The sequence below is a fragment of the Taudactylus pleione genome, unplaced genomic scaffold (assembly GCF_031769625.1).
Source record: "Taudactylus pleione unplaced genomic scaffold, aTauple2 ptg000198l, whole genome shotgun sequence".
Classification (NCBI taxonomy): domain Eukaryota; kingdom Metazoa; phylum Chordata; class Amphibia; order Anura; family Myobatrachidae; genus Taudactylus; species Taudactylus pleione.
Genome location: NW_028284600.1, coordinates 2826854 through 2852176, shown reverse-complemented (window position 1 = coordinate 2852176; position 25323 = coordinate 2826854).

Genomic DNA, 25323 nt, shown 5'->3' with positions numbered 1-25323 from the left:
CTTGACTAGGTGTCGTGTCATGTTCCCTAACCAAGCAATCTGCATAAACTACATGTTACAGTTGTTAGTCATGAAACAACATACAGGATTACATGGGTGTATAGTGAACAATATGCAGAGAGTACACAAATTGACATTGATACATAATTACCATCCGCAGAATGCATAATTACGTAATGAGATGTGGCAAGAGGACCCCAAGAGCATACATTCTGCAAGGATAATGGGGGTTTGCAACAGAGTGAGCATGAAGAGCAAAGCAGTGGGGTTCATGGTTTGGAGAGTTAAGATGAGGTGTAGTAGGCTTCAGGGAAAAGGTGAGTATTTAGGGCACATTTAAATGCCAGGAGGTTATGTAAAAATCTGATTGATTGGTGGAGAGCATTCCAGGGGATGGGAGCATCTTGGGATATGTCCTGAAGGTGAGAGTAAGAAGAAATAAACGGGAGGAGGAGGAAAGGAGACATTGATTGGTTGAGTGGATTAGGCAATAGGGAGTGTGAGTGGAGATGAGGTTGTTTATTGAGTGAGAGGCGTATGCCTTTGATTGGGTGTAGTATAGGGAGCCAGTGTAGAGTCTGATAACATAGGGGGGCAGAAAGGGTGAGTGAGGAAAATGAGATGAGCAATGATGTTAAAGATGTATTGAAGAGGTATGAGGCACGGGAGGTGCAGGCCAGAGAACTGGAGAATATATTAATCAATGTGGAAGATGATAATGGCATGAATGATTGTTTTGGTGGCTTTCAGGGTGAGAAAAGGGCAAATCTTGGGAATGTTATGGAGGAAAAGGTGTCAGGATTGGGTAAGGGATTGATTATGGTGGGCATTTGAGAGTTTGCAGTCAAAGATAACACCCAAAAAGCAGACCTTGGATATGGAGGAGAGAGAAATGTTATAATTGGAGAGAGAGATGCACAGAGAGAAGAGGACTTTGGAAAGGGGAAAGAACGGAGTTCAGTTTTAGAAATGTTAAGTTTCTGGCACAATTTTGACAATCAAGAGAAGATGGCAGAAAGACAGTTGAAAATGTGGGAGTGAAAAGCTGTGTGAGAGATACAGGTTTGAGATGTACAGTAGAAATGGGTGTAATTAGCATATAGGTGGTATTGGAGGTTAATGCAGTACTCCAATAGAAGAGGTATAGAGGGAGAAGAGAAGGCATTGTGTATTTTATATCAGTCATGCTCCCTCTAATGCTGTCATGCGCTCTCTATTGTATATCAGACTTTAGAATGCTCGTTGAATTGAATATTGGTCACTACAATGCACTTTGTGTTGTATATTGGACTCTTGAATGCTTGTATTGTATATTGGTCACTGTAATGTTACCTGTATTGGATATGAATCATTAGAAAACACCATGTATTGTATATAGAACAGTGTAGTGCTCCTAGAATCTCAATGTATTTTGCATCAGTCACTAGAATGTATAATGTATTTACAAGCAGTTACTAGAATAACCCATGTGTTGTACATTAGTCACTATAATTCTCTCTGTATTATTAATAGGTCATTAATATGTTCGAGAATGCTTTTGTATATTAGTCTATGAAACATGGCATGTATTGTATATTTCTCATCATAATACTCCCTGTATTGTACATCAATCTCTAGCATGCTCCCTGTATTGAATATTGGTCACTAGAATTAACTATGCACTTGCAGGGGTGCTTCGGATTGGTGGTCCAATGCCAAATAAAATTATTTTTATCAGTGTGATAGGCAAAACCAGTGCTAATTGCTGCCAATAAATAAATATATGGACAAAAAGAAGTGCAGCCCTGTAAACCACCACATAGTTAACCCTAAGGGTGACATATGAGCACAATATACTTCATTTAATTTCTGCCGAATTTCTCAATAAGAAAATTTTGGCCCAGGGGTGCCATGGAAAAAATGCTGATACTCTAGGGTGCCATGATTTGAAAAAGTTTGGGAACCACTCACCTATGTATTGTAAAACTTAAAATGTTCCCTGTATTGTATATGAATCACAAGAATACTTCCTATCTCTACTTCCTATCTAAAATAGTATTGCGTGCAGGTCACTAGAATGCTATCTTTATTGTATATCAGTCACTAGAGTGGTTCCTGTGAAGGAGCAGTTACAATTATTGAGAAAACTGATGTATGCTCACAACTCTATATTCAGAAAAGAAAACATAAAGCAAATTAAAAAAACCTTCTTCTATAATGATTATGTTTTATGGTGCTGTCCCATGGAGATTGGAGAGCTATATTTATTTGACCTTTTCAAACATCTACAAAAAGTACATAATAATGGTTGAATTACTAAACAAGAATCTATGTAAAATGTCATACTGTAACCTATGAGGATAATTCGAGGAATATACCATTTTAGTCTTCAACGATACTGATGTACAGTAGAGATATTACTGGTAAACATATCATTCTATGGATTTTGAAATGACAGAATGACAGGAAACAGGACAGATACACAAGATATAGATACACAATCTGACATTGTCCCACAGACACAGCATTCAGTCTGCAATTGTGACTGATATGGACAAACGTTGCTGATGGTCGATTACCAAATATACATTAATGTGTTGGAAAACTGAATTGAGATATGAGTCATCCAAATCTGCAGAAGTAAAGAGCTACTGTATACATCATTTGTTGTTACCGCTGGCTCATATGTATTCATATATAACCAGAAAATGTAATACATACATTTGTAATGTAGGTAGGTGGTGCTACATAAAGTTAATAGGATAAACGTACAGAATAGAGGACACAAATAGAAAGCTGTCTGGGGCACACTTATGGCTAATGGATAATATTAAACTTAGAGATGTGCTTTGGTTTTGGTTCTAAATCATCGTCATGTTTTGGTGTTGGCAAAACCACCCTGAAGTCTTACGGTTGATTTTTGGTTTTGGATTTCTTTAAAATATTGCTGAAAACTAAAATCAGTCATTTGGACATGTTTTTGTTCATATAGCATTAATAACATTTCCTGTAATTTCCAGGCAATTGTGACCAATTTTGGCACCTGAAAACACAAGGGACTTACATGCAATCAAAACCACACGAAATCGGTGTTTACTTCCGACTTGCGTGAAGACCCGAGCCGGGGTTAGGTTCTTGAAACCCCCCAAGTGACCTGTGCCAGGACTCTGTTTGACTTGAAACACCAAACTTTGGGTGTGTTCGAACCACTCATCTCTAATATAACCACTCATCTCTAATTAAAAGTATTAGAACAACAAACACACAAATATATGGATAAAAAAGCAGCTGCATGAGAAAAGACTGAAAAAAGACAAATTTAGCAACAAGCAGGGTGTGTCTTTCAAGAAAGGAGGGCATATGTGCACCTTGAAGTGCATTTGGGAGACAGCTTAGCCACAGTGGTGCAAATTCAAAACATTTTGCAGAGCACATCCCCAGAGCTTCATACTTGAGATCAAGAGAAAGTTGATAATGATGAAAAATTACTGTAACAAGCAGAAAAAAATTCCTTTATTCGCTCCCCGACCTCACACACATATACAGTACATGCAAAAATGAGTATCTCAGTTAAAGCATAACGATACTTGGTGCAAGGCATGGAGTGGATCACTCATGTCGGACCTTTATTTTACCCAGATTGCATTCTTTTTCCTGAATTTTGCTTTTAATTCAATAATAGTGTGGTAAGTATTTTTATGACCCCTTTATACCATACACTACACTACTGCCCCCTCTATACCCACCACTACATTACTGACACCTCTATACCCACCACTACATTACTGACCCCTCTATACCCACCACTACATTACTGACCCCTCTATTCCCTACACTACATTACTGACCCCTCTATACCCACCACTGCATTACTGACCCCTCTATTCCCTACACTAGTGAACTCTCAATATCCTACATTACATCACTGACACCTCTAAACTCTAAACTACATCAATGATCCCTCTATACCTTACACTACATCACTGACCCCTCTATACCATACACTAGATCACTGACTCCTCTATACCCTACAATACATCACTGACCCCTCTATACACTACATTACTGACCCCTCTATACCCTACACTGCATCACTGAACCCTCTATACCCTACACTACATCACTGACCCCTCTATTCCCTGCACTACATCACCTACCCCTCTATTCCCTGCACTACATCACTGACCCCTCTATACCCTAAAATATACATTACTTACCCCTCTATACCCTAAACTACATTACTGACCCCTCTATAACATACAGTACATTACTGACCACTCAATACCATACACTACATTACTGTCACGGCCAGGGTACTTCAGCATGGCGCTAGGTGTGTTACCTGTGAAGTCATTGTGGCGCGGGCTGTCAGGTGGCGGAGCTGGTATCTGGCGAGGGGCTTTGGCTGCGCGCGTTGTTGTGCGGGCCTGTTGTCACTCTGTGCTGGTAAGGCCTGGCAGCGCCTCTGTTCCGTTTGGCATGGGTGCCACCATTTTGCCTTCTGGCCATGTGATGCGGCTGGCCAATCCTGGTGAGTCACATGTCCCCTCCGGCCAGTAACAGCACGGCATGGGGTATTTAGGAAGGTTCAGTGCCTTTCTTCTTTGCCAGTGCAACATGTATCTCAGCCTAGCTGAGAGGGAGTTCTCTGTGCTTATCCTGTTCCTGTGAGATTCACTGTCTGCCAGTCTGCCTGTCAGCTCCTAGCTTCCGCTGGACTACCCCGCTTCCTCCACCAGCATTGCCCATACCTGAGTGCCTGAGCCTGCTGACATGCTGCTCATTGCCTTAGTTCACTACTTGCATACCTGGCTTATTATTTTCCTGCATCACTACCTGCATACCTGGTTGATTATTCCAGTCTCACTACCTGCACACCTGGACAGTTCTAATTGTTTCTACTTGGACATTAACCCATTACTCCCACCACAGAACTCTAGTGCACATTTATATTTACCTGGACTTTGATTTACTGCCATATTTTATGTCTACTCAAGTACCTATTTAAAAACCTTGTTTTATATTCAAACCAGCTTCTGTGATCGCTCCTGCTACTACCCCGGGTCAACAAACAATCCAGAACATAACAGTTTGCACTGGCCCCATGGAGCTGGCCACGGATCAGGAGTCAGGAGTGGATATGTTTCGGTGCATTTCTGGTTGTTTAGAAAATCTGGAAAACATGCAGCATCATATGGCTCAATTCCTGCAAGAGATGTCTAAGCGACAGGATAGTTTACAAACTTCCTTTTCTACCCCTGGAGTACCAGCAACTACATCCGCATCAGTGTCTGGGAATATAGGAGGCAGATCATCTCCCCGCTTGCATCTTCCTTTACCAAGTAAATTTTACGGCAACCCTAAACTCTGCCGAGGATTCCTAAATCAGTGTGACATACATTTTACCCTTGCAGCCTGACAACTTTCTAACTGCAAGAACTAAATAGGCTTATATAGTCTCTCTGTTATCCGGCCAGGCCTTGGAATGGGCTTCCCCACTCTGGGAGCGCTCAGATCCGCTGCTGGATAATTACGCAGGCTTTGTGTCATCCTTCAGGAGGATTTTCGATGAACCTGGGCGTACTTTATCAGCATCATCAAACATCTTGACACTGAGACAAGGGGTCCGTCCTGTCAGTCAATATGCCGTGCAATTTAAAATTTTAGCATCAGAGCTCAAATGGAATGAGGAAGCTCTCACCTCGGCCTTCTGGCATGGGTTGTCAGACCGACTAAGGGATGATCTAGTCACTCGAGAACTTCCTACTAATCTGAACAACATGATTTCGTTGTGTATCAAAGTTGACCTACGCTTCAGGGAAAGTCAGGCTGAAAAACACAGAACTGACCGGCAAAGGTCAATTGCCCCCTCCATTTCTACTCGTCCCATTCCTTCTCCTACTGAAGAGGAGCCTATGTAGGTGAATCATACACACCTCTCCAAAGAAGAACGTCAGAGAAGAATGCAAAAGAACCTCTGTCCGTACTGCGGAGAGACCGGTCACCTGCTGATCTCCTGCCCCCGTAAACCGGGAAATGCCAAATCCTAACTGACCCTGGAGACATCAAGTTAGGAGTTATGAGCCCGTCTCCAAAAATTAAAGATTTCACGATTACCCTAGCTTTGGATCTTAAACCCAAACCTGTCTTTGTTACTGCTCTACTTGACTCGGGAGCAGCCGGAAATTTCATAACGTCTAGTTTCATAGATATATTTCAGATCCCTTGTTTGTCTCTAAACCATGCATCTCTCTGACCTCTATAGATGGACGACCTCTAACTAACGGGATAGTCACCAAGGAGACTCAACCAGTATTGGTCCGAATTGGGGCTCTTCTGAGTCCTTAAAATTCCTGGTGATATCAGAGGCCTCTCAAGAAATTGTTCTTGTCCTACCCTGGTTGTGTCAACATAATCCCAGGATAGATTGGAGTTCTATGCAGATTCTGTCATGGGGTATGGACTGTCAGAAATCCAGTCTTCCTAAAATTCGACCTGTAAGAAAGACAGTTCCATTTGTTTATTCTGCCATTCTGAAGGAATATCAGATGTTCGCCGACGTGTTCTCTGAGCAGCAAGCAAATATCTTACCTCCTCAAAGGAAATGGGACTGTCCAATTGATTTGATACCTGATAAGATACCACCTCGTGGACGTACCTATCCGCTGTCCTTGCCTGAGACTCAAGCCATGACAGAGTACATCCGGGACAACCTGGCAAAGGGGTTCATTCGCACCTCTACTTCACCTGCCAGAGCTGGATTTTTCTTTGTTGGCAAGAAGGACGGTGGTTTAAGACCATGTATCGATTATCGAGGCCTTAATGACATTACTGTAAAGAATCGATACCCTCTTCCCCTGATTACCGAGTTGTTTGATAGGGTCAAGGGCTCTGTCATTTTTTCTAAATTAGATCTGAGAGGGGCTTACAATCTCATTCGTATTCGAGCTGGCGATGAATGGAAAACCGCTTTTAATACCAGAGATGGACTTTTCGAATATTTAGTAATGCCTTTTGGATTGTGCAATGCCCCTGCTGTCTTTCAGAGTTTCGTTAATGAGATTTTCCGGGATCTGTTATATGTTTCGGTTGCTGTCTATCTGGACGATATACTGATTTTTTCATCCTCTGTAGCTAAACATCATGAACATGTTAAAGAAGTTTTGACCCGTTTGAGAGAGAACCACCTTTACTGCAAACTGGATAAGTGCGTCTTTGGTGTGCCCAGTGTACCTTTTCTCGGCTACGTTATTTCTGGTTCCAGTTTGGAAATGGATCCCAAGAAGGTACAAGCAATTCTGGATTGGACCCGGCCTCAGACACTGAAAGCCATCCAGAGATTGTTGGGCCTCGCCAATTATTATAGACGCTTCATTAAGGGATTTTCTACATTGCTGGCTCCCATTACAGCCATTGACCCGCAAAGGTACTAATCCTGCCCAAGGGTCACCTGAGGCAGAGTCTGCTTTTCATCTTCTAAAACAGGCCTTTATCTCAGCACCTGTTCTTCGACAACCAGATCTGGACAGGCCTTTTTTGTTGGAAGTAGACACATCCCCTTAGAATGTAAGCTCTCATGAGCAGGGACCTCTTCCCTCATGTGCTTCTCTTTACATTTTCTTCTACTCTCTACTCCCCATTAGGGCACCTAACACGGGACCGCCAACTCCCGGCAGCTTATTGTGAGTGCTTTAATCACTATTTCAGCAATGTATATAAGTTGTGTCCCTGTCCTGCACTGTAATGTACTGTAAGTTACTTGTTTCTTGTTCACTTATTAGTTCTATGTACTATGTAAGGCGCTGCGGAACACTTGTGGCGCCATATAAATAAAGGATAATAATAATAATAATAATCATCTGAAGCTGTGGGAGCAGTCCTGTCTCAACGTTATGAGGACAATCGAGTCCATCCTTGTGGGTTCTTTTCTAAAAAAATTCTCACCTGCCGAAAGGAACTACACCATAGGTGAGCAAGAACTACTAGCTGAAAAGTTGGCATTGAAGGAATGGAGATATTTGCTAGAAGGCGCTAAGTTTCCATTTACTGTATTTACGGACCATAGAAATCTCCTATTTCTCAAAAATCTTCTATGTGAGTCCTCGTTTGGCCCGCTGGGCAATATTCTTTGCCAGGTTTCAGTTCACCCTGACCTTGTGGTCTGGAGCACTTATTCGGAAGGCTGATGCCCTATCGAGATCTCTCCTCTATGATGATCAATCTGAAAATCAAAGCAATACCCCTGTCTTGGAATCAAGAGTTTTCGCCGCATTACAGGTTCAGCCTCCTACAGGAAAATCATTTGTGGCCCCGGAATTAAGGAAGCGGCTTCTCACTTGGGCACTCAGACACTCGGAAGACCTTGGAGTTCCTGAAAAGACACTATTGGTGGCCTTCTATGAAGGCAGATATAATGGAGTTCATCTCTTCCTGCTCCTCCTGTGCCCAGCATAAATCATCATGACAAGCTCCAGCTGGGGAATTGCTTCCACTACCTACTCCATCATATCCGTGGACGCATCTCTCCATGGATTTCATCACAGACCTGTCAGTCTCTCAAGGCTTCAATACTATCTGGGTTGTAATAGATTGATTCTCTAAGATGGTCCACTATATACCTTTGAAGAAGTTACCTTCTGCTCCTGATCTGGCACAGTTGTTCGTTCAACACATATTTCGTCTTCGTGGACTTCCTGCTGAAATTGTCTCTGACCGTGGTGTGCAATTTACTGCAAATTTCTGGAGGGCTTTGTGTTCTGTTCTTCAAGTGAAGTTAAACTTTTCCACGGCCTACCATCCGCAAAGCAACGGCTCCACCCAGAGAGTTAATCAAGATCTAGAGACTTTCTTAAGAATCTTTATGACATCCTCCCAGGACAATTAGGCTGCCTTGCTGCCATGAGCCGAGTTTGCACATAATTCTTCCTACCACTCGTCAACTAACCAAACGCCATTTCAGGTTGTTTATGGCCTTCATCCTCGTGTTCCCGAATTCCGAAGCCTGCCTGTTTTTGATGTTCCGGCCGTGGAGAACACGGTGCAGAATTTTGCTGCCATCTGGACTCAAGTACGGTCTGATTTGCTGAAGGCATCCTCTCGCTATAAGACCCAGGCCGAGAAGAAGCGTAGAATAGTTCCACGCATGCAAGTTGGAAACCAGGTTTGGTTGTCTACCCGGAAACTTCGTCTAAGAGTTTCACCAAACTTCATTGGTCCCTTCACCATAACAGAAGTCATTAATCCAGTGGCCTATCATTTACAGTTACCCCATACCTAAAAATTCCTAATTCCTTCCATGTTTCCTTATTAAAGCCCCTGGTTCTGAATAGGTTCCACAATGCTCTACCTGCTTCTCCTCGGGTTCAGACAGAGAGAGGAGTTGAGTTTGAGGTCGCCCAGGTCTTGGACTCTCGTCAACGCAGAGGTCATTTACAGTATTTGCTGGACTGGAAAGGTTACAGTCCAGAGGAACGTTGCTGGACCGATGCTCGTGATGTCCACGCTCCCACGCTCATCAGGAGATTTCATTTTGCCTATCTGGAGAAGCCTGGTGAGTGTCCTGAGGCCACCCCAAAAGGGGGGGCACTGTCACGGCCAGGGTATTTCAGCATGGCGCTAGGCGGGTGTTACCTATGAGGTCGTTGTGGCGTGGGCTGTCTGGTGGCGGAGCTGATGTCTGGCGGGGACTTTGGCTGCGCACATTGTTGTGTGGGCCTGTTGTCACTCTGCACTGGTAAGGCCTGGCGGCGCCTCCGTTCTGTTAGGCATGGGCGCAGCCATTTTGCCTTCTGGCCATGTGATGCGGCTGGCCAATCCTGGTGAGTCACATGTTCCCTCCGGCCAGTAACAGCACGGCATGGGGATTTTAGGAAGGTTCAGTGCCTTCCTTCTTTGCCAGTGCAATGTGTATCTCAGCCTAGCTGAGAGGGAGTTCTCTGTGCTTATCCTGTTCCTGTGAGATTCGCTGTCAGCCAGTCAGCTCCTAGCTTCCGCTGGACTACCCCGCTTCCTGCAATACCCTTGCCCATACCTGAGTGCCTGAGCTTGCTGACATCCTGCTAGTTGCCTTAGTTCACTACCTGCATACCTGGCTTATTATTTTCCTGCATCATTACCTGCATACCTGGTTGATTATTCCAGTCTCGCTACCTGCACACCTGGACAGTTCTAATTGTTTCTACTTGGACATTAACCCATTACTCCCACTACAGAACTCTAGTGCACGTTTATATATACCTGGACTTTTATTTACTGCCATATTTTATGTCTACTCAAGCACCTATTAAAAAACCTAGTTTTATATTCAAATCTTCTACTGTGATCGCTCCTGCTACTACCCCGGGTCCACAAACAACCCAGAACATAACAGTTACTGACCCCTCTATACCATACACTACATTACTGACCCCTCTATACCATACACTACATTAGTGACCACTACATACCCTACACTACATTACTGACCCCTCTATACTATACACTACATTACTGACCCCTCTGTACCATACACTACTTTAGTGACCACTCTATACCCTACACTACTGACCCCTCTATACCCTACACTACGTCACTGATCCCTCTATACCATACACTACATCACTGACCCCTCTATAGCCTACACTACATCACTGACCCCTCTTTACCCTGCACTACATCACTGACCCCTCTATATCCAACAATACAACACTGACCCCTCTATACCATACACTACATTACTGACCCCTCTATACCCTACATTACATCACGGATCCCCCTATAACCTATACTACATCACTAGCCCCTCTATATCCTACACTACATTACTGACCCCTCTATACCCTACACTACATTACTGACCCCTCTATACCATACACTACATTAGTGACCACTCTATATCCTACACTACATTACTGACCCCTCTATACCATACACTACATTACTGACCCCTCTATACCCTACACTATGTCACTGATCCCTCTATACCGTACACTACATCACTGAACCCTCTATACCCTACACTACGTCACTAATCCCTCTATACCATACACTACATCACTGACCCCTCTATACCCTACACTACATCACTGACCCCTCTATACCCTACACTACATCACTGACCCCTCTATGTCCAACAATACAACACTAACCCCTCTATACCATACACTACATTACTGACCCCTCTATACCCTACACTACATCACTGATCCCTCTATAACCTATACTATATCACTAGCCCCTCTATATCCTACACTACATTACTGACCCCTCTATACCCTACACTACATTACTGACCCCCAGGGGCTAAGGGAGGATGGCTCTGATGGAGCGCAAGCACCAATTAAAAAGAATTCAGAGGGCGCCCAGCGCCGCGGGCTGCACCCACTGGCTTAAGTCTATCCCTCGGCTATCTACTGACAGCTTGCTGGGTGCCAGCTCCAGGGGCGCTCCGTCCTCTGCAGCCTCAGCTTGGGCGTGTGATGTCATGACTTCACATGCACGGACAGAGGAGCCGGGCTTGCTTGGATGCATCTGAAGATAGAAAAGAAAGAGAATATAAGTCATAACATAAGAGGTGAGTGCTAGCTGCGCTTATATCTAATACTGTCAGTGATTTATGGGATTTATAGGGGATAGCTCCTGGCCAACTATAATCAGTGAGGGAGGGGAGCATATATATTTTATACTGTCAGTAGGTGTTAGTTTTGTTAGGGGATGGGGCCTTGCCTGCTATAGTCATTGAGGGGGGTACTTATATATTTAATACTGTCAGTGGCTGAGGGTTTTCTATAGGAGATTGGGTTGGCCTGCTAAAATCAGTGGGGAGCAGGGTCAGGGGGGAGCACTTATATTTAATACTGTCAGTGGCTGATTGGTTTTATAAAGGTTGTGGGCTGGTCTGCTATATTCAGTGAGGAGTGAGCACTGAGATAATGTGGTCACAAAATGAGGGGTGTAATAATGGGTATTATAAGAGATTGGGGGAGGGGGTTGGTGACACTGATATACATTGTGGGCTGGTGTGACAGGGGCATGAAGGCTGGAGTGGCTGGGGGCTGGTGTGACAGGGGCATGAAGGCTGGAGTGGCAGGGGGCTGGTGTGACAGGGGCATGAAGGCTGGAGTGCCAGGGGGCTTAAAGCTGGTGTGGAAGGAGGCTGGAGTGATAAGGAACTGAAGGCTGGAGTGGCAGGGGGCTGAAGGCTGGAGTGGCAGGGGGCTGAAGTGGCAGGGGGCTGGAGTGGTAAGGGGCTGAAGGCAGGAGTGGCAGGGGGCTGAAGGCTGGAGTGGCAGGGGGCTGAAGGCTGGAGTGGCAGGGGGCTGAAGGCTGGAGTGGCAGCATGCTGGAGTGTCTTTTTTTAGTGGAATTAGTTTAGGGAGTTGGAATATAATATATCTATCTCTCCATGCCCCAGCTCGATACTTCCCCTAATGTTTAGGATTAACTTCCCTTTAATTTAACCCCATTTGTGGGACATGCCTCCTCCCTGGAATACTGGGAGGGGTGAGGGAGCACCAGAGCACGCATGTGCTCCGGGCGCCCTAGCTACATGCTACTCCTATGCTGACTCCTCTATACCCTACACTACATTACTGACCCGTCTATACCATACACTACATTACTGACCCCTCTATACCCTACACTACATTACTGACCCGTCTATACCATACACTGAATTACTGACTCCTCTATACCCTACACTACATTACTGACCCCTCTATACCCTACACTACATTACTGACCCCTCTATACCCTACACTGCATTACTGACCACTCTATACCCTACACTACATTACTGACTCCTCTATACCCTACACTACATCACTGGCCCCTCTATACCCTACACTGCATTACTGACCCCTCCATACCCTACATTATATTACTGATCCCTCTATACCTACACTAGATTACTGACCCAGAAACCCTACACTACATCACTGACCCCTCTATACCATACACTACATTACTGACCCCTCTATATCAGTCACTTCATTATGGACCACTATATACCTTACATCACTGATTCCTCTTTACCCTAAACTACATTACTGAGCCCTACACTAGATCACTGACCCCTCTATACCCTACACCACATTACTGACCCTTCTATACTTTCCACTACATTTTGGACTCCTCTATATTCTACATCACTGATCCCTGTATACCCTACACTACATTATTACCCCTATATAACCTACATTACATCACTCACCCCTATATACCCTACACTACATTACTGACCCCTCTATTCCCTGCACTACATTAATAAGCCCTCTGTACCCTACACTACAATCACTGGCATAACTTTGAACAAACCAAATATGTTGGAAAGTGTATTTTTATGTGCACAGACACTAAAAGAATAAAAGTAATAAAGAAAGAAATTGAATTGTTTCATCATAGCCAAAGCCAAAGTGACGGTAACTATAAAATTATTTGTGCTATTGGGCGCGAGTGCCAAGGGTGCCCAGCACTTATCGCGGAATTCTGCTTGGACCCTCTTGAGGTGCGAGCAGAAATCTGCCTAAAATACTGTAGGGCTTTTTGGTACCTTAACCACATCACGCCCATCTTTTAGATGCCTTACCTGTCTCTTTAGAAGGGAGAAGCCGCTTAATGTGTCTAATCCCCTGCATTTAGGGCGCAACATCCATGATAAGTGATGAGCTCCTGTGGCACTTGTGCCCAGTGGCAATAAACAATTGAATTGCTCCCACCATTTTAGATTGCAGATAAAACAATTGAATTCACCCAAAAATGTTCAAATGTGAATTGCACTGTGTTGCACATGGAAAATTGAGTACAGCCCTAGAGGACCCCAAAACAGTGTGGCAACCACATTCAGTATTGATCCTGGATGGATCCTCAGAAACAATCTGCTTAAAGTCTGCTCCTTCCAGCTTTTGAAGAAAGTATGTTTACAGTACTTGAATATTTTGATAGATACAGTATCCTTCAAATTAACATTATACAGTGGCTTGTTTTGAAGTTGAAATAAAGTGGATTTATTGTATATTTTTATACAGACTAATTATTGAGTATTAATAAATCCATTTGTAATGTAAGTAGGTGGTGCTCCATAAAGTTAATAGGATAAACATACAGAATAGAGGACACAAAAAGAAAGCTCTCTGGGGCACACTTATTGCTAATGGGTAATATTAAAATTAGAGATGTGCTTAGGTTTAGGTTCTAAATCATGTGCTTGTGGGAGGTTGTGCCTCTGTGGACAGCCTCTGGGTCCTAGTGCTCAGCAGCTGTTGGCTGGCAGTATATGGAGACAGCGTGGAGTGCACCTCTAACAGACAGCACTACGACTGTGTCTCTGGGTAGCAAGGCTCTGCAGCCCTGGCAGCCCACCCCTTGAGCTGCCCCTGACACTGCCTAAAGTAGTGTACCTGGATTTTTCATAAAGCAGCTCTTCACTGATTACCTTTTATATCTATGCAGTGGCGCTGGTCTTTGACAGTGGCTGCATGCACAAAACTCATCTTTTCCCCAGCATCACTACAGTGAGTTCTACAGTCAGGTCCATAAATATTGGGACATTGACAGAATTTTCATATTTTGGCCTCTATACACCACCACAATGGCTTTGAAATGAAACAAACAAGATGTGCTTTAACTGCAGACTTTCAAATTTAATTTGAGGGTAATTACATCCAAATCAGGTGAACGGTGTAGGAATTACAACAGTTTCTATATGTGCCTCCCACTTTTTAAGGGGCCAAAAGTAATGGGACAAGCTAAACAATCCTAAATCAAACTTTCACTTTTTAATACTTTGTTGCAAATCCTTTGCAGGCAATTACAGCCTGAAGTCTGGAACGCATAGACATCACCAGACGCTGGATTTCATCCCTGGTGATGCTCTGCCAGGCCTCTACTGCAAATGTCTTCAGTTCCTGCTTGTTCTTGGGGCATTTTCCCTTCAGTTTTGTCTTCATCAAGTGAAATGCATGCTCAATCGGATTCAGGTCAGGGGATTGACTTGGCCATTGCATAACAGTCCACTTTTTAGCCTTAAAAAACTCTTTGGTTGCTTTTGCAGTATGCTTCGGGTCATTGTCCATCTGCACTGTGAAGCGCCGTCCAGTGAGTTCTGAAGCATTTGACTGAATATGAACATATAATATTGCCCGAAACACTTCAGAATTAATTCTGCTGCTTTTGTCAGCAGTCACATCATCAATAAATACAAGGGAACCAGTTCCATTGGCAGCCATACATGCCCACACCATGACACTACCACCACCATGCTTCACTGATGAGGTGGTATGTTTTGGATCATGAGCAGTTCCTTTCCTTCTCCATAGTCTTCTCTTCCCATCACTCTGGTACAAGTTGATCTTTGTCTCATCTGTCAATAGGATGTTGTTCCAGAACTGTAATGGCTTTTTTAGATGTTGTTTGGCAAACTCTATTCTGGCCTTCCTGTTTTTGTGGCTCAGCAATGGTTTGCATCTTGTGGTGAACCCTTTATATTCACTCTTGTGAAGTCTTCTCTTGATTGTTGACTTTTTGACACATATACATCTACCTCCTGGAGAGTGTTCTTGATTTGGCCCACTGTTGTGAAGGGGTTTTTCTTCACCAGGGAAATAATTCTTCTGTCATCCACCACAGTTGTTTTCCGTGGTCTTCCGGGTCTTTTGGTGTTGCCGAGCTCTCCGATGCATTCTTTCTTTTTAAGAATGTTCCAAACAGTTGATTTGGCCACACCTAATGTTTTTGCTATCTCTCTGATGAGTTTGTTTTGATTTTTCAGCCTAATGATGGCTTGCTTCACTGATAGTGACAGCTCTTTGGATCTCATATTGAGAGTTGACAGCAACTGATTCCAAATGCAAATGTCACACCTAGAATCAACTCCAGACCTTTTACCTGCTTAATTGATAATGAAATAACGAGGGAGTAGCCCACACCAGTCCATGAAATAGCTTTTGAGTTGATAGTCCCATTACTTTTGGCCCCTTAAAAAGTGGGTGGCACATATTGAAACTGTTGTAATTCCTGCACCATTCACCCAATTTGGATGTAATTACCCTCAAATTAAATCTGAAAGTCTGCAATTAAAGCACATCTTGTTTGTTTCATTTCAAAACCATTGTGGTGGTGAATAGAGGCCAAAATCTGAAAATTCTGTCAATGTCCCAATATTTATGGACCTGACTGTATGTTAGTATTTGACTCTTCATTTGTCACAAAACAGAACAGGAGAGCAATGGATTGTCAAATGCACCTTAATGCATAGCACGTAAACGTCATTTTTTTAATTATAATGGCCCGAGTGGCAGCACATAAACTAAGCTATTGAAATAATCCCAATTAAGCAGCAGAGTGTTAATCACTAGTCACCTAGGCTGCAGTAGAGAGATATTTAAAATCTGTCCTGTGCAGACACCACGTAGAGAACCTGCTGGAGTATTTTCAGGGGGGAATAACCTGGCACAGCACTCACAGGATTTAGCAAAAATGGATTTCTATTATTGCAGAATCATGTTACCAACGTGTCTGGGCTACACAGAGCCCCATCGTCAGGGTGCAATCACAAGGAGGAAAGAGAAAGAGAGAGGTGGGGGTTGTGCACATTCATTATGAACACAGACAAAACACACAGAGATGAGCAGTAACACAGTACCCAAAATAGTTGAAGAAAAAAATCAATATTAACAGTAAACTGAGGAACAGGGGTGGGTAGGTGCAGGGCCGTAGCTAGGGTAGTGCGGCCGGTGTCATTGCACAGGGCACCACTGGTCAGGGGGCGCTGTTTGGGTCTGTCAAATTTCTGTTTATTATCATTCTTGCTTGTAGCTTCCTCTTATTTCATCCCCAACATCTCCTGGCCTCTCCTATCTCTTACCTGGCCCTGCTCCATGAAGCCATGGCCCTTTTTTGGGTGCATTATGTCCCTTTGAAAAATGAGGGGGGCTCCAATGCTCTTTCTGGCACAGGGCAATAAAAAGTCTAGTTATGGCTCTGGGTAGGTGTTGGCAGGATAGCAGACAATCATTAAAGAAGAGAAAAAGAGAGGTGGAAAAAGAATAGGGTTCCAAGTAGATCAAGAAAGAAAATATAAAACATAGCAGATTAGAATACAGAAATTAAAAGACAATCACTATTATGTTCAAGAAAAAGGTACAGAACTGCAGATTATGAAATGAGATTGAGAGTTCCAAGACCTTTAGAAAAGATTTAGGGGTAAATTTACTAAAGTGAGAGTTTTTAGAAGTGAGTTGTAGAAGAGTTGTTGCCCATAGCAACCAATCAGATTCTACTTAACACTTAAATATCACCCTCTAGAACATAATAGCTAGAATCTGATTGGTCGCTATGGGCAACATCTCTTCTAAAACTCACTTCTAAAAACTGTCACTTTAGTAAATTTACCCCTTCGAGTCACAAATGATACTCGTCATACATTCCTTCTGATAAGTGTGCCAAGACCTGGACTGTATATCATGAATAGTTTGAGATAGAGGTTTTCTCTTAGAGCAGAGGTTCTCAAACGCGGTCTTCAAGGCTGCCCAACAGTTCAGGTTTTATAGATATCCTTGGTTGAGCACAGGTGGTTAAATCAAATTGACTGAGGTACACATGTGCTCAATCATGGATATCTCTAAAACCTGAACTGTTGGGGAGCCTTGAGGATCGCGTTTGGGAACCTCTGTCCTAGAGGCAAAGAGTACAGAGGTGGGTGCAGTTGCAGGTCTGGCTACATCTTATTATGCAGTGCAACTGCATCTTTATTCATATACCACAGCAGTTTAGCTTCTTATTGAGATACCCATTGGCTGTGGCGCTAATCTATCGCTGTGCATATTGAGAAGCACACACGGTCGCACCATCGGAGATTGCACTAGCCTTATGGAGGTGCAATTTCTCCATCTAAACATGGCTGCCTGTGTCTCTTTCCACAGTTAAAAGTACTTTCTGCAAGAAGCAGAGGAAAAATACAAATATGCCTTTGTAGGGGCACTCTTATAACAGATAATTGTTTATATATGGATGATGATGGAATGATTAGTATGAATAAACTTAACGTTTAATATACACCTTTAAAAGGAAGTTCTCCCCAGAGGGTGATGTGTAGATGTAACATAGAAATCTACTAAGGACAAAAAAGAACAATATAAACGTCCTTTGAAGTGTAAATGAGTATTATTATTTATTATTGATAAAAATTCAATGAGTAATCAGCTCCTGTTAAGGGTAATGAATATTCTAATTAACCCTAATTCAATCTACAGGGAGGCATATATGATTACTTCATACAGTACATATCTGGCGCACTATAGTAGTTTTTAATTAGATCTCTGTTGTGATCGACATATACATAAATGATAGTCAGTCAGAAACAATTATATATTGTAAGAAACCACACTATGATAACTAAGAAAGATGACTTATTAGGATAATCCAGCAGTTTTGAAATCTGTGTCGCCTGTAGATGAGTGAGGGATATATATTGTAATTAAATATCAGTACACATATATTGACATTGCTGATAGTGATAAAGTCGTGTCCCCATATAACTAAGAGGATTGTGCTTGGGAGGACTTTTATCCCAAGTATTTTAACTCATATTGGTTTTAGCAGATATGCTAGGTAAAGAATAGTACACCTTGGAGTAGTGATAAATGCATATATTAAATTGCCATATAATATCAGCAGAGTTTGCACTATGAGAAGCAAAGTGATACCCCAAAACAGAAAATATATATATAAAAAAGAAAAAAAAAGGAAAAAAAGAAAAAAATCCAAACAATAATGGTAAGTACACAATGACAGTGTTACATGTACTGAATAATGACACTGTCTTCAGTGCAATAAAGAAAAATAATAACAGATAAAATTATACTTGTACTGAAAATCAACCTAAACCATGGACATATGCAACATATTTGTGTACATATGTAATAAGGATGTGCCCTGAAAAAACAGGGTTATGTATCACAACACAAGGGTAAGTCAATGCATAAGATGAATTACAATATATAAAGAAAAAATCATTGATAATAATTAAAAAAATATTAATGAACAAAGAGAAGCAATATTATATATACTGAGTAGTGACACTCGTCAGTGTAAAAAAAAAACTTGCACATGTACTAAATGAAAACATAGAATTTGACATATATAGCATAAATAGATATATATATAAAAGGGTTTAAGCTGAGGGAAGTAAGACCTGGAATAAAGTAACGTGGAATCTCTTCTACTTTCCCCTGTCTACATCAAACAGGGGATGAGAGAGTGACTACAGCATTTATTCCAGGGGAAACAACAGACAGCGCTTCTGCTGTCTGAGAATAGAACTAAGTCGCGCCCCTGTTACTCTCAGGCATTGCAGGGGGGTCACAGACTAGGACTCAGATGAGAGAGCACAGGAGAGCAATAGAAAGATACCTCACAGGGAACGTCCGTGGGTCAGAGCTGCTGGTGTGGTTATTCAGAGATCAGTATGTTAAATGAGCATAGGCAGAGACAGGACACGTGTTTTGCCAGGAGGCTTGGTCACCTGATCACCAGACTTTGCTCTGGCTTCCTGCCTTTTACAGAAAGTCTGCCCAATCATAGGGCTTTGTTACTGAGTGGCTGTACATCCGACCAATGACCAGGGGATGTCAAACAGATCATCATGTTACGGTTAGGAAAAGAAGGGGTGTATCCAAAGAACAAAATTAGCATATGTAAACAAACTGAGAGATTATGTGTGTCTGAAGACACACAAACACTGGATAATGCACTGTCATAGTGCAAATGAACAAATAACGATAATCTTATGAAATTCATGCATAAACTGTTCATAAAACATAAGTATCAAATAAAAGTATGTGAAAAAATATTTTTAAAGAGGATATATTAATTATAGTAAAAATATACACTTATGAATTTATCAATATAATAAAGGTGTGAAGTGATGTGAGTGACTATAATGTAAAAATATAAAAGGATGAAGTTATCTACAAATAAATATTAAAGAAGTTAATAAATTTAACATAGTATACAGTGTAAAAGATAGATTATGAAAAAATAATAATATATGGAGAAAAAGAAAAATTGAGTGCTGGGGTAGCTGGAGAATAACTGATATGGAAAAGTGATATAGGGGTGCAGGAGAAGCTCTAAAAAAAGTCAATAGAGCTAAAAAATTGTGTAATTGTAAAAAAATGGGTGCTTGGTTATGATGGGTGTATTAACCCAAATTATTGATGAATATGTGTAAAGGTCAAAAGATATATTGGAAAAATTGAAGTGATTAATTGTATATTATCTGTAGAATCGGTTGGTAAGAATAGGAGTAGATAACATTGCTATATAGAAGATAAATAAATAAATATTAAGACGTAAAATTCAATGTAAGAAAGTGAAAAAAATGATAATATATAAAGGAATAAAAAATATGACGATGAAGACTTATTGAAATATATATCAGTAGATATATACCTTTTGATATATAAAGAAATTATACTAGTATGGACAGTGGGAAAATGTTTATAGAGATATAACAAGTTAGGAATATTGAGAAAGTAGAGTGATTAGTCAGTCAGGAACACACTATAGTTTATATTTTCATTGAGACCACCAGGTATCAATGGCCCAGATTCAGAGCCGCTCGCTCTGAATCAGGGCCCACCTCCATAATTATGGAGCGTCCTCCTGGATGCTCGTATAGCTGTGGGTCACCACCCACAGCCTATACGAGCGTGCAGGATGATGGTCGCGATGGTCTTGACCATCGCGACCATCGCCAGTGCGAGCAGAAGCCTGCGGTTGAGTTTCTCAACCGCAAGGCCAGGAGTGATTTTGGCTCTATCAGAGCCAAAATCACTCCCACTGACATCACTCGTGCGCATGAGCAGTGCACACCATCGACCCACTTGCGAGCGGACAGCCGCTCGCGAGTGGGTCTGAATCAGGCCCTATGTTCCTAAATGAAAGATCCATTCGCTTTTTTTCTGGAGGGCTTTATTCAAATCTCCTCCTCTAAGATATAGTTTGACTTTTTCTAAACAGAAAACCTTCAGATCTTGTGTCCTTCCAGAGTGTACATGATGAAAGTGCTTCGCCACTGTAGTAAGTTGTTTCAGTTTTCTAGGGTCTGCATCAGCATTCCGCACATTACCTATATGTTCCGGGATTCTGATTTTAATCATTCTTGACGTCATACCAACATATTTCATATCACATGTACAGGTGATACAGTAAATAACATTCTTCTTTCTACAGTTGGAGAAATCTCTAATTTTTATTATTTTACCAAATTTGTCTTTTATCATGTTGATATTTTGTATGTGTGGGCATACTTTACAGCCTCCACAGGGATCTGCCTATGGTGGAAGGGTTTTTTTAGGGTTCAGAGTAAAATGACTTCTCACTAGTCGATTTTTAAGATTTGGTGTCCTCCTCCAGCTCATGTTAACTTTAGTATCCAAACTTTTGGCTAAATCGGCATCTGATAGTAAAATATGCCAGTGCTTTTGTAGTGTGATTTGGGCCTCTTTCCAACTATTATAGAAATCCCCTATAAACTTGATGATGTTGGTATTTTCTCTTTGAGATTTATCACTGAAGATGAGGGATTCTCTTTTGGTTTTTGAGAATTAATTTTTAGCTCTCTTTATCAATCTTTTACTATATCCACTTTCTTGCAATATTGTGGTGAGGTCTTTTCTCTGGGTCTCAAATGTACTTTCATTTGAGCAGTTCCGTTGCAGTCTCAAAAATTCTCCTTTAGGGATGTTTTTGATAGTGGGGGGGAAGTGAGAACTATCATTGTGGAGTACACTATTGGTAGAGGTCTCTTTCCTGTAGATTTCTGTGTAGATTTTATTATTTTCTCCTCTAAAGATTCTAAGGTCCAAGAATGAAATACTGGTATTACTGCTTTCACATGTGAGTTTAGATTGATATCATTGTCATTAAGATTGACAATGAAATTGTCCAATTCAATCTTTGATCCATCCCAGATCATCAGGATGTCATCGATGTAACGCATCCAGATAATGATGTGTTGAGTATGAGACTCATTATGATCTTGGAACACATGTTCCCTCTCCCACCAGCCTAAAAAAAGGTTGGAGTATGTCGGTGCACAAGCTGCCCCATCACTGTACATCTAGTTTGGATATGAAAATGATTATTAAAGGTGAAGTAATTGTGATGTAGGACAAAATACAGGAGTTGTAAAAGGAACTCCTGGAATTCTCCCAATCCTTCCATTGTAAGAAAGTATTTGACTGCTTGAATCCCTAAATCGTGAATAATGGAGGTATAAAGGGACTCCACATCAAGACTAACAAGAAGATGATTGTCATCAAGAACGATGTTGTGTATTTTTTGCAGGACATTGGTGGTGCCCTTAGTATAAGATGGAAGACTAAGCACATGCTGTCTCAGATGGATATCTAAAAAGTAACTGGCTCTATCTAAGAGTCCTCCATTTCCTGACATTATTGGTCTTCCTGGTGGGTCCACCAGGTTTTTATGGACCTTTGGTAGAATGTAAAATGTCGGGGTTCTTGGGTGTGATACCCATAGGTATTCGTACTCCATTTTAGTTATAGTGCCTATATAGAAAGCTTTATCTATTATTCTGGAATACCAAGTTTTAAAATTCTCAGTAGGATCAAACAAAGTTGTTTGATAACATGAGGCATCCTGTAGTTGTTTGTTAGCTTCCTTTAGGTACATTGTGAGTGGCCAGATGACAATATTTCCACCTTTGTCTGATGGTTTTATTACCACATCATCCCAGTTTCTGATTTCTTCCATGGTAGCTCTAAGTGGTAAGCTGAAGTTCTCAGTTGGTTTGTGGTATGTTTGTTGTTTGTAGATGTTATCAAAATCCTTGGACACTAGTTTGGGGAAAACACCAACCTCAGGGCATATATTCTCAGATGGAAAAAAAGTTGAATGTCTTTTGCATATAGGTCTCTGATGAACAGGTTGTATTTCAGTATCTTGGGCTAGTTCTTCCAAAGCTAGAAGTGCTTCAGCTTCCAATTGAGAAACGTCTTTCATATTGGAGGTAATGTTGTTATCTTCAGGGTGATTGAATTTGGAGTTGTGGAATTTGGGGGTCATTCAGACCCACTCGCGAGCGGCAGTATGCTTGCAAGTGGGTCGATGTTCCCCACTGCGCATGCACATGATGGAGGGAGCTCCGTCATGCATATGCGCGAGACCCGGGGAGCGACGAGCTTCCCATCGCTCCGGGTCTCGCACCAAAGGGGACATGCTGTCGATGTTGATTGACAGTATGCCCCCTTTGGTGGGTGTGCCGGGGGCGTGCCTGCCAGATGGAGGCATTCCCATGGGAACGCCTACCATCTGAAGCCAGCGCCACTGACATCACTAGTGATGTCAGTGGGAGTGATTTTGGCTCTGATAGAGCCAAAATCACTCCAGGGCTTGTGGCAGGGAGACCCTACCGCAGGGTCTCCATCGCAAGTCCGATGGTTGCGATGGTCAAGACCATCGCGACCATCTTTTTGGATGCTCGTATATGCTGTGGGTGGTGACCCACAGCTATACAAGCGTCCAGGAGGACGCTCCATTTTCATGGAGGAGGTCCCTGATTCAGAGCGAGCACTCTGGTCAGAGCGTCCGGCTCTGAATCAGGCCCTTTGTTCAGCAGAAGTTTCCTCCCAAAAAGTTTTAAATTAGTTTCCCATTTGAATCTGTTAAAATGATTGGTTGGTGAGAAGGAGAGACTTTTATTCAGGACTTGTGATTGAGCTTCAGTAAGAATGTGTTCTGATATAGGTTGATAATCTTAAGTTTAGAGGTTGGCATTTCTATCTCTTGTTGATCCTTGGTGAGCACTGACTTGGTGATTGAGATTCCCACCTTTCTTTTCTTCTTGCTCCCCCACCACATTTTGGATTTGGGGGGCATCCAAGGATACCCCTGGTTTCGTCTAAAAAAGACGTAAGATGTAAAGAATTGGTACTCCTCTGAGCTAGTGAATTCCTGGAATGAGGATTACACTTACTGAATTCATCCGTATCAGAAATATCTGTTTCTGATGACGAAGGTGTGTGATTTGAAGGGTCCGTTTGTCTTCTTCTCTGTGGTTTGTTCCAGCGAAAAATGTTTCCTGTGGAAAAATTGCGTTTATCTCTACTGAACTTATTGCATTTGCATTCGATTATTGTTTTATCATATTCCTCCAAGTCCTTTTTAATTTTGATAAAGATATTTTGAAATGTAGGGTTTTGTTCCCATTGTTCCAATGTTTGGCCTAATTTTTCAATTTCTTTAGTACATTCATCTAGAACCAAGTGATCATGTTTAATTAATATTCCCATTAATTCCTGAGAACATTTCAATAGACTATTTTCCCACTCTGTGTAAGTTGTCAGTACATAAATCAAATGTTGGGAATAATTTGGGACGTAAGCCTCTCTTGCCACAGTGTCTGACTGTGACATGCTTTTGGCATGCCCACATCTGGCAACCCACACCCCTGAAACCAACCAGAAACACCCACCAAAATTGCCTCTTTCTGCATCCAGATTCACTCCCGGCGGTAACCATCAGGATGCATGCACATTCACAGTAATTCCAACATCGGCCAACTGTGTGAATATCGGCATTGCATGCAGTACTGGTTTTTAGAAGTGGAGATGTTGCCCATAGCAATCAGATTCTAGCTATTATCTTCTAGAAGGTGCTAGGTAAATGTTAAGTAGAATCTGATTGGTCGCTATGGGTATTATCTCCACTTCTAAAAACCTGCATTTTAGTAAATATACCCCTGTACATCTGATCAGCCTATATTGGTGCAGGGCCACAGAAAGAATATTTAGAGGGAGAAGGGAATGTTTAGAAAAAGGTGAAATATCAATATTCAAAAGGGAGTTAAGCTCCAAATATTCTGCCAGAGGGATTCGAGTCTCGGACAGCACCAACAAAGGTGGAGGAACCCCACCAAAGCTGCAGTGATTGGCTTATCACCCAAGGTGTGTCACCTTCTCTGTGATATGCCAGTCACTGCAGCTTTGGATGCTAGGTGAGGGATGGCATAGAGTCTCTGGAGCCAAGAAGACCTAGGTCTTGCAAACAGACCATCTAATGATTATTCTGCCCTGGACTCTTTTTGATCCAGTTCAGAGATGTTTGCAACCTCTTCTAACTGCTCCCCACTCTGCCAATCAGCATTTGTGACTCTGTGGTGGAATGACCTTCGAGCACAGACAGGATGGAAGTAATGTTCATATTCATATAAAATTTCTGGAATGTTTGACTCCAGGGCGACTTAGAATATGAAGTCAACTGAAAGACCACAGGTGCACAAATAGATATAAAAAAAATATTGCTTAGGAAGGTACTGACTGGAAGGTCAAAGGTGGACTCTTT